The sequence below is a fragment of the Nomascus leucogenys genome, chromosome X (assembly GCF_006542625.1).
Source record: "Nomascus leucogenys isolate Asia chromosome X, Asia_NLE_v1, whole genome shotgun sequence".
NCBI lineage: Eukaryota > Metazoa > Chordata > Mammalia > Primates > Hylobatidae > Nomascus > Nomascus leucogenys.
The window spans coordinates 68,585,738-68,596,571 of record NC_044406.1 but is presented as its reverse complement, the minus strand read 5'-3'; the positions used below and the strand labels follow the sequence as shown (position 1 = coordinate 68,596,571).

Here is a 10,834-nt window from a genome sequence, read left to right as displayed (position 1 = left end):
AAATTTGAGTAAATGACTTTGTTCCTACAGCAGGTAGCAAGCCAGAAGGCTACTGCTGGGCTCATATTTTACAAGTACATAAAACTAGTTGTTAGTTATGGGGCATGTTTACAAAGTGTTAAAATCAACATATTTATGCCCATCTCCATATAGAATCTTCTTAATATAACTCAAGATAATTGATGTAACAAATTCACATCACGATCTTATCAATTTGGTTTTTAACATCAAAGTGCTGCCCCAGGCTTCAATCAGCACATACCAGACTGCTATGTCGCTATTCTCCAGAAGCCATATTGAGCACCCCACAGCTCTAACACCTCAGAGCCTAGCCAAAGGCCAAGAACACTTGCCTGATTCCCCGGATTTCCAACACAGGACCATTGACAGCAAGTCCAGTCATTCCAGATCATCTTCAGTGGGACAAAAAAAGAAAAAAACAGTTTTAATCCAATGGAGGCAATTTATTGTTATGAAGATTTCAGGAAACAAAGCTCAAAAAGGAACCAGAAAGGAAAAGACTTTTTAGAATGTGGATAGAGCCACAAGTGTCATTAAGGAGAGAGAGAGAAACAGAGAGATTAAATTTATGTTGCTTAAGATCAAGTTTCACATAATGCCAGTTATATTAGCATATACTGGCAGGATTATCTTTCCCCACCTACAAATAGTCTAATGACCTCACAGTCACAGAAATCAGAAATAACTAAGTTGAAGAGAGAACACTCCTCCCTGCTTCTCATCTTAAAGCAGCTGAATAATTTCCTGAGAATTCTATTCCTGAAGCTAGGAAGAAAAGTTTATTTATACATACACGCAACCTGCAAGTCTCCAGTTTCTATTCTTCCTTCCTCTCTGACCCTTCCCCTCCCCCACTTTGCACCAGAGAAGTCAGACTCCGGGAGTGCTTTAACAGTTTGAAGGCTAATCTGAAAGAGGAAGAAGAATCTGTATATCTGTATGTATTGGCTAGCAAATGTGCCCTGCTCTCTCCCCTCTTAAAAATAGCAGCAACCCATCTTTGCAAAGAAGCTTGCCTATAGAGCAGGCACTCTGTGAATGGACTGTGCTTTTACGACCCTGCAAAGTATCAAGATACTGTGCAGCTCACCAACAAGGATTAGTTGCAAGGACTGGTAGATCAAATTTACTGAAGACTTGGAGCTTGCTTCTGAGAACAAACGCAAAAGGACAGTAAACTGTGGACCTTGAAGTTAGCAGGTAAGGAGACTCACTATTCAGTACTAAGACCAGAACAGTATGTAGTAAAATGTTGCTGATGGTAAATTTTAGCAAATTCCCAGGAGTTTGGGGATAAGTTATCTGCCTTGCCTGCTTTAAGTTTGGGTGCTAGTATGAATTTTTTCTGCTTTATTTCTTAGCCAGAAGTCTGATAATATGATCAGTCTGTCAACAAATATTGCTCAGTGCTTCTGCTAGGGCTCAATGTGGCAAAATACAGAGGAGACACACTCCGCAAGCCTCCAGTGCCTTTGTAATTAAGCCAGAAATGTAAGATATATTTTCAAATCCCCATTTTGAGGGTTCAGTGGAGTTTCTCTAATGTAGTGGCATTTTCCTTCAATATGGAAAATAAATATGTAGTGATTACTGAAGGTAAACCAGCGGAGAGTAAACTTTTCACAAGGTAGTTTCACATTTGTTATCCCACCTGAACCTTTCAACATCCTATAATTTAGACAAGGTAGGTGTTACTGTCCATGTTTATGAATGAGAAAATAGACTCAGAGAGGCTAAAAAATTTTCTTGAAACACACCGTACAACTAGAAAGTGGCCAGTTCTGGCCAGAGACTGTAAAAATAAAGCTCTCTCAACTATAAATGAATAGAAGAAAATTGCATGATCTATTTAGTAACTCAGACACATCTGGTGTAGACTAGGTTTACACAGAGCCAAAAATTCATACATTTTAATAAAATCTTTAGCCAGGAACATCTTTCTACTTAGCGACAAAAAAAGCTGTTTTCAAGAGGAAGCAAATGGGTTGGTGAGTTCCACCTACTGAATTCAGTGGTTCTGCTTTCCAGTATTCTGATTATTTTGAAACCTAGAGAGAAGCTATGATACCATATGTCTAACAAATGATTATTTTAAAAGAAATTGTAACTAAATCTGAACTAGACTGTACACTATTTTAAATACAAAAATATTTATATTTTTATAATGCATTATAAAATGCAAAGGACTGCATTACATTTAAAATACATTAGGAAAATTTGTTACAATTTTAACTTTATTACAGAAGTATTAATCATTCAGAAATGTTTTCTGTTGTTGTTTTGCTATTAATGGCTCAATTAGAACTAAAAGCTATCTGTTTTTACATCATAAACAACCTCAAGTGCTATATTTACATTCATCCATGATAAAAAATTGTTCCCCAGTTCCTCTAAGTATTGACTACACCAGCCAATCAGGGTTCCTCCAAATAAAATAAGTCAGTTTGGGAGCCAGTAAGCACACAGATAATGGTAGGTTAAGAAAAGTTTGCTATTTGCTTTTAGACTTAATCTAGCATGTTAGTGTATTCCTAACCCAGAATCATCAATTCTCATTTTCTACTACCTCCCCTTAATGAAATTTTGATGAATTTAAAAACTATTTATCTGTCATAAAAGCAAGATTCTTCCACAGTATAGAAAATTATAAATTTGTATTTTCAGTATAATTGGCCAGTAATAAAGGATAATAAAGGGAAGGTGCTGATTCTTAAGGTACATACCCAACCTTGTGAATTCAATACTATGAATGGTAACTATCATAATCTCCCAAATAACATTGCCCTGTATGGACCTCTACTTTGGTCCATTTTGTTATTCTCATGTTCCTAACACCTAACAGTGGCTGCTCTAAACTATCTTGCTACATGGATTTCAATGGGAGAGAAATGGGGTAACTGGGATAACTGGGAGTTCACCCTTGCTTTGACATGTAAACAACTGGGTGTTCTCTGGCAAGTTAACAGCCATTAGTATTTCTTGGTTCCTTTGTGTATCTAATGCAGTAATGAGTTTATAGGAATATTTTCTAAATCTCTTAAAATGATAAATATAAAATCTGAAAGCGACTTGAAAATACAAACCACCATCAGAAGGATTTTGTTTAAATTCCATTCATTCCAGGAGGATAAAACATATAACAAAACTGATTGCATGGGGAGATAGTAGGGCTAGCTACTTTCTATTCCCTAGACTATATTTCTAGGTCAGGGACATCACTCTAAGTCTCAGCGACCTCATCCTACTCTTAGGACCTGTCAGTAGCATCGAACACTCTGGATTATAGTTGTCACTAGCCCCATTAGCCCTACAATACTTATGCATACCTCAATGTGAACTCTAAAAGGAATAAAATATTTAAGAGTAGTATTTAAGAAGTATTTCTGTGAAAGCACTATCCACCTTTTGTTGTTACTACTTTAACCAAGCCCATTGATTCTTAGGATTATATGCTAAGGATTAAACTAGTTTTTTGCAGCAAGTTTAGAATGCAACACAATATCCCACTACTCTTTCATAAAACCACTTGTTCAATCACAGATTTGGTTATAATACAAATCATGTTTTTAAAATATATAAATATGTATAGTTGTGTGTGTGTGTGTGTGTGTGTGTCTAAAATAAAAAGACCTAAAGTCACTTTTATCTCTCACTCCAGTGTTATTTGCGTTTCAGGCCACATGAACATCTATGTGGTATGACTTAAGGGTCAGTGAGAAAAGCTTTCCCAGTTCAATCAGATATGAACAAACTGTTGAAAGATATATTTATATTAGTCAACCCTACAAAAGATAGATTAGTCAGTATGCCACTTTGTTGCTTTGCAGTGCAGAAATAAAACTGTTGGCTGGGTGTGGTGGCTCACGCCTGTAATCTCAGCACTTTGGGAGGCCAAGGTGGGCAGATCACGAGGTCAAGAGATTGAGACCATCCTGGCCAATATGGTGAAACCCCATCTCTACTAAAAATACAAAAATTAGCTGGGTGTGATAACGCATGCCTGTAGTCCCAGCTAGCTACTCGAGAGGCTGAGGCAGGAGAATTGCTTGAACCCGGGTGGCGGAGGTTGCAGTGAGCCAAGATCGCACCAACTGCACTCAAGCCTGGCAACAGAGTGAGACTCCATCTCAAAAAAAAAAAAAAAAAAACTGCTAAGAAGTCTGATAGACTCATAGCAAGAAGTACATATCTTCATCCCTACAGAAAAGGCAATAAAGAAAGCCATTCCTTTATCTAATTTGATTAGATAAATCCAGACATCTTAGGTCCATTAATTCATGTTACAATCAAGGTGCTAAAACACCCTCAGATGGCAATTACTTTTGCCTTTAATTAAGAATTCTTTATGGATTAGTAGAAAAGGCCACTGCATAAATTCTTCTATCCTGCTGCTTCATTCTGTCTCATCTCACTCCATCTCATCATGACCTCTCCTTTCTCTGTGCCCCACAGTCCTTCTTCTAGATTGGGGGGGGGTGGGTACATATGGAAGAAAAGAGAAAGAAAAATATTTTAAATTTGGGGGATAAGTTAGGAAGAGGTCCTTATAGAAATAGAGGAAAAGAGATAGAAGAGTAAACATAAGCCCTGGGACATTTAACACATAGTTGATTTTCCTTTTGGTGAATAAAATGTCATTATCTTGTTTAGAGTGCTTTCAGAATCAATACAACCCAGACATTTGAGCTCCTACATACGTGTAACTGATAGAAAAGAAACAGGAGTTCAGATCTAGACTTAAGTTCCTTGAGCTAAAGAAAAACTAGGAGACATTTGGGCATTCTTTTATTTTTCATCAATCCCTTTTCCCTAAAAGGGAAAGAAAAATCCAGTTTTGAATAGCATTTCAAGATGTCTAAAGTATATGACTTGTTAAGATTTCTCATAAATTTCAGATTAACAGTGTTTGTTTCTACAAAGAGTTGCCTTTGTGTTGTCATGGATTCACCAAGCTAAGTAGAATTGAGCTAATAATAACAACACTCAAACATCTCAGATGTGTCTTACATACTTATTCCAAAGTTCCTAGGAAATGTTCAGGCCTCAGAAGGTAATAAAGCTTCTTTTCATTACAAATTGGTTACCATTTGTGTTTGATCTGAATTTGAATTCTTACTTAAGACAAAGGGCCTTAAATAAAAAGCAATCTCCTAGAGAACAATTATTTTCCAACAGCCAGACATCTAAATGCCAAGATGATAGAAGCAGGCCTCAGAGTTAGCTGTGAGCAATGACCTCACAACATCAGAGGATTCCAAGCTGCTGGTAATTAGGTAGAGAGTTATAGAGGTATTCCTGGAAAAAGGCCCGCTAGTTAGTGCTTTACAAAAAGTTCAAAAGTATGTGTGTAGGTTGCAACACATTTCTATCACCCAAACTAGGGGTGAAAGTATCCTCCACTATACACTGTCACCCACACTCATGCACTCCTCAAGATCTCTATTGCCTTTTGGTAACTTTCATTTCCCTTAAGTTCTGGTCTTATGCATCCTTTTAATCTGATTACACAGGATAAAGCATTTTTGACACAGTACAATGGAAGGGGACACACTGTCACTAGTTCTGAATGCCATAGTCCAAGGTCCTTTTTGGTTTGACAGTGTTGTGTGTTTAGATTCCAACTGTCTGACAACAGAATGGCCTGAATTGATGGGTTTGACGTTCTTCTCTTAAGGAGAATAAGAGACTACAGAAGAAACACCTGAGAGCTGTCAGCAACGAAGTATCAGTTCCCCCATAGTTTTTAATACCAATGAGAATACATATCCTTGGAAATGTATTCCCAAAAAGCACATCCTTTTGAGCAGCACATCCCTGGAAATACGAAGTAAGAAAGCTACTTATTGTAATGATAGGGCTAAAGTGATCACAGACAGAAGGATCATTCTGCCCTCCTCCCCCAAATCTTTTACTATGATGGAAGAAAGTCACTGGGATCATTAGTATAGCCTGATGGTTTGTAGATTAAATCTCCATAGAGGATGAGTAGCTTTACTCTAGTCAATCAATAAACAATCACTCAGTAAACATCAAATACACGTTTTCCTATGTGCAAAGAGAGATATGATTGTGGGGTGGTGTGGTCAAAGTAGGTGAGCCTTATATGAATAAGAAAGAGAATAATAAAAATTTACATTTTAAAGAGCTTTGCAATTTACAAAACACTCATATTTGTTGACTCTCCTATTCATTCAGAGATTGATTCAACAAACATTAATGAGTGCCTACTGTATCAAAAGATTAATACAGCATTGTCCCTAACCTCCCTGAGCTCAGAATTACAGGATGGCACAACCAACTTTTTTTTCATTTGACAGTAACAGGCTACATGGAGAGGAGAAAAGAGGGCACTGCAGAGATGTTCAAATAAAAACAGGGCTCCACTGAGCTGCACCCTCCTAAAATATGTTTTCTGCATCCTGCCACTGCTCAGCAGCAGAAGAGGAAGTATCGGTTTTAGGAGCCCTGAGTCCCAGCCTCCCCACTTCCTCTTCTGCTTTGGCCCTGCCTTCATCACCCTACTCCTGTTGGCAGTCCTCCAACACAAACAGACTATCCAGTGCATGCTAGTATTTACTAGAAAGGTAAAGGAAATCTTGGCAGGCATATAACTTAATAGAATCATAAAAGTATATCCAGATACTGATTTAATCTTTCTGTCTCTGCTGTTGGTTCAATCCAAAAACACCCATCAGTCTCATTCAGACCCTATAATCAAACACATCCTTGAGTCTTTGGATTTCCATTAGTCTCTGACATATGGCACTTTTGAACTCTCCTCCAGCCCCACCAGACCACTTATGCCCTTTTTTTTTTTTTTTGAGACAGGGTTTCACTCTTGTTGCCCAAGCTGGAGTGCAATGGCGAAATCTCGGCTCACCGCAGCCTCCGCCTCCCAGGTTCAAGCAATTCTCCTGCCTCAGCCTCCTGAGTAGCTGGGATTACAGGCATGTGCCACCACGCCCAGCTAATTTTGTATTTTTAGTAGAGATGGGGTTTCTCCATGTTGGTCAGGCTGGTCTCAAACTCCCGACCTCAGGTGATTCACCCACCTTGGTCTCCCAAAGCACTGGGATTACAGGCATGAGCCACCGCGATGCCTTCTTTGTTTTAAGATCTTTGCCTCCCTTTCTGCCCAAATGTGTAGATTTAATCTGCTCCAGCCCCTTTCCTTTCTTCTCTGGTGATTTGTAAAGTGCCCATTCATGGTCCCCTGCACTCTGTGAATTTTCAGGTTTCTTTTAAATAGATTCTACCCTACTAGATGTATCCACATTTTACTATCACTTTACACCATGATTTAGATTCTTGCATAACAGAACCTGCACTTACACACACACACACACACACACACACACACACTCCTTCCTCTGATCCTAGACATCCACCCTGGGAAATTAGATACTCTATTACTCAAAAGCTCTTAAAACCACACAGTTACTCTTCAAAGTTGCCCAATTAGGAGAGGAAAAGAGCAAAAAATGAATAAAGCAATTCACTGCTACTAATGAGCCATGAGCTTACTGTCTAAATGGGTGTGACAGACATGTAAGCAAAAAGAGTAATTACAGCAACAACAGAAAAACAGAGAGCCAAATCATGAGTGAACTCCCATTCACAATTGCTTCAAAGAGAACAAAACCTAGGAATCCAACTTACAAGGGATGTGAAGGACCTCTTCAAGGAGAACTACAAACCGCTGCTCAATGAAATAAAAGAGGATACAAACAAATGGAAGAACAATCCATGCTCATGGGTAGGAAGAATCAATATCGTGAAAATGGCCATACTGCCCAAGGTAATTTACAGATTCAATGCCATCCCCATCAAGCTACCAATGACTTTCTTCACAGAATTGGAAAAAATTACTTTAAAGTTCCGATGCAACCAAAAAAGAGACCACATTGCCAAGTCAATCCTAAGCCGAAAGAACAAAGGTGGAGGCATCACGCTACCTGACTTCAAACTACACTACAAGGCTACAGTAACCACAACAGCATAGTACTGGTACCAAAACAGAGACATAGATCAATGGAACAGAACAGAGCCCTCAGAAATAATGCCGCATATCTACAACTATCTGATCTTTGACAAACCTGACAAAAACAAGCAATGGGGAAAGGATTCCCTATTTAATAAATGGTGCTGGGAAAACTGACTAGCCATATGGAGAAAGCTGAAACTGGATCCCTTCCTTACACCTTATACAAAAATTAATTCAAGATGGATTAAAGACTTACATGTTAGACCTAAAACCATAAAAACCCTAGAAGACAACCTAGGCAATACCATTCAGGACATAGGCATGGGCAAGGACTTCATGTCTAAAACACCAAAAGCAATGACAACAAAACCAAAATTGACAAATGGGATCTAATTCAACTAAAGAGCTTCTGCACAGCAAAAGAAACTACCATCAGAGTGAACAGGCAACCTACAGAATGGGAGAAAATTTTTGCAATGCACTCTTCTGACAAAAGGCTAATATCCAGAATCTACAATGAACTCAAACAAATTTACAAGAAAAAAACAAACAACCCCATCAAATAGTGGGTAAAGGATATGAACAGACACTTCTCAAAAGAAGACATTTATGCAGCCAAAAGACACATGAAAAAATGCTCATCATCACTGGCCATCAGAGAAATGCAAATCAAAACCACAATGAGATACCATCTCACACCAGTTAGAAGGGCAATCATTAAAAAGTCGGGAAACAACAGGTGCTGGAGAGGATGTGGAGAAATAGGAACACTTTTACACTGTGGGTGGGATTGTAAAGCAGTTCAACCATTGTGGAAGTCTGTGGCGATTCCTCAGGGATCTAGAGCTAGAAATACCATTTGACCCAGCCATCCCATTACTGGGTATACACCCAAAGGATTATAAATCATGCTGCTATAAAGACACATGCACACGTATGTTTATTGTGGCACTATTCACAATAGCAAAGACTTGGAAACAAGCCAAATGTCCAACTATGATAGACTGGATTAAGAAAATATGGCACATATACACCATGGAATACTATGCAGCCATAAAAAATGATGAGTTCATGTCTTTTGTAGGGACATGGATGAAGCTGGAAACCATCATTCTCAGCAAACTATCTCAAGGACAAAAAACCAAACACCACATGTTCTCACTCATAGGTGGGAATTGAACAATGAGAACACATGGACACAGGAAGGGGAACATCACACGCTGGGGTCTGTTGTGGGGTGGGGGGAGGGGGAAGGGATAGCATTAGGAGATATACCTAATGTTAAATGACAAGTTAATGGGTGCAGCACACCAACATGGCACATGTATATATATGTAACAAACCTGCACGTTGTGCACATGTACCCTAAAACTTAAAGTATAATAAAAAAAAGAAAATTAAACAACTTTTTAAAAAAGAGTAATTAAAGCACTGTAATAAATGAAAGAAAAGAACCATGCACATGGGAGTATTCATAGAGAATGATAACTTCAACCTAAATCTTGAAGTATAAGTAGAAATTTGCCAGGTTCACCTCTTGATTATTTAAGTGTGAAAGAGGATGCATAGATCACCTTCAAGTAGCTAAGGCATAATGAGATAAGGATGCTGAACTAAGTTGGTAAAAAAAAAAAAAAGAAGAAGAAGAAAGAAAGGGTCAGGAGGCATTGCAAAATAAGAATCAACAGGACTTGAAGAGGGATAAAATAAGGATAGGGTGGAGTGAAAGATGACTGCCAGGTTCTATGCCTGACTGACTGGAAGACTATTACTGTCATTGAAAAAATAGAAACATAAGATGGGGAAGTTAATTTTGAAGAGAAGGTTGTATTTATCTGAAAATATATTTGAAATTTTTTAAAAGACAAGAGATCCAAGTAGAGCAATCTAATAAGCAGCTGAAAATGATAGACTAAAATTTAGGTATGTCATTTGTGGCTGTGGTGGACAGAGATTTGAGTCATTTGCATGAAAGTTTTCTTTTTATTTTTAACTTCTTCTTAAGTTCAGGGGTACATGTGCAGGATGTGCAGGTTTGTTACATAGGTAAATGGGGTTTGTTGTACAGATTATTTTGTCACCAAGGTATTAAGCCTAATATCCCTTAGTTATTTTTCCTGATCCTCTCCCTCTTCCCATCCTCCGCCCTCCAATAGGCCCCAGTGTGAGTTGTTCCCTTATATGTGTCCATGAGTTTTCATCATTTAGCTCCCACTTATAAGTGAGAATATGCGGTGTTTGATTTTCTGTTCCTGCGTTAGTTTGCTAAGGATAATGGGCTCCAGTTCCATCCATGTCCCTACAAAGGACATAATCTCATTCCTTTTTGTGGCTGCATAGTATTCCATGGTGTATATGTCACACATTTTCTTTATTCAGTCTATCATTGATGGGCATTTAAGTTGATTCCATGCCTTTGCTATTGTGACTAGTACTGCAATGAACATACACATGCATGTGTCTTTATAATAGAAGAATTTCTATTCCTTCAAGTATATGCCCAGTAATGGGGTTACTGGGTCGAATGGTATTTCTGTCTCTAGGACTTTTAAATGTAATTTTAATAGTATTGGGGGAACAGGTGGTTTCTGGTTACATGGATAAGTTCTTTGGTGATGATTTCTGATATTTCAGTGCTCCCATCACCCAGGCAGTGTACACTGTATCCAATGTGTAGTCTTTTATCCCTCACTCCCTTCCCACCCTTCCCCGAGTCCCAAAAGTCCATTATATCATTCTTACGTCTTTGCATCCTCATAGCTTAGCTCCCACATATAAGGGAGAATATAAAAATGTTTGGTTTTCCATTCCTGATCTACTTCACTTAGA

General features: G+C 38.3%; 1 protein-coding gene across 3 annotated transcripts in view; it reads left to right on the top strand.

The window, feature by feature from the left end:
* Positions 1–834: 834 nt before the first annotated feature.
* Positions 835–10,834, top strand: part of CYSLTR1 (cysteinyl leukotriene receptor 1) — a 74,031-nt gene continuing 64,031 nt past the window's right edge. For 2 of the 3 annotated variants that reach the window (XM_012498780.2, XM_003268993.3), the window contains exon 1: positions 835–1,221. The gene's annotated coding sequence lies outside the window, so the exon portion shown is untranslated. The remainder of the gene's footprint in view (positions 1,222–10,834) is intronic. The other variant, XM_012498779.2, reaches the window with a different exon arrangement.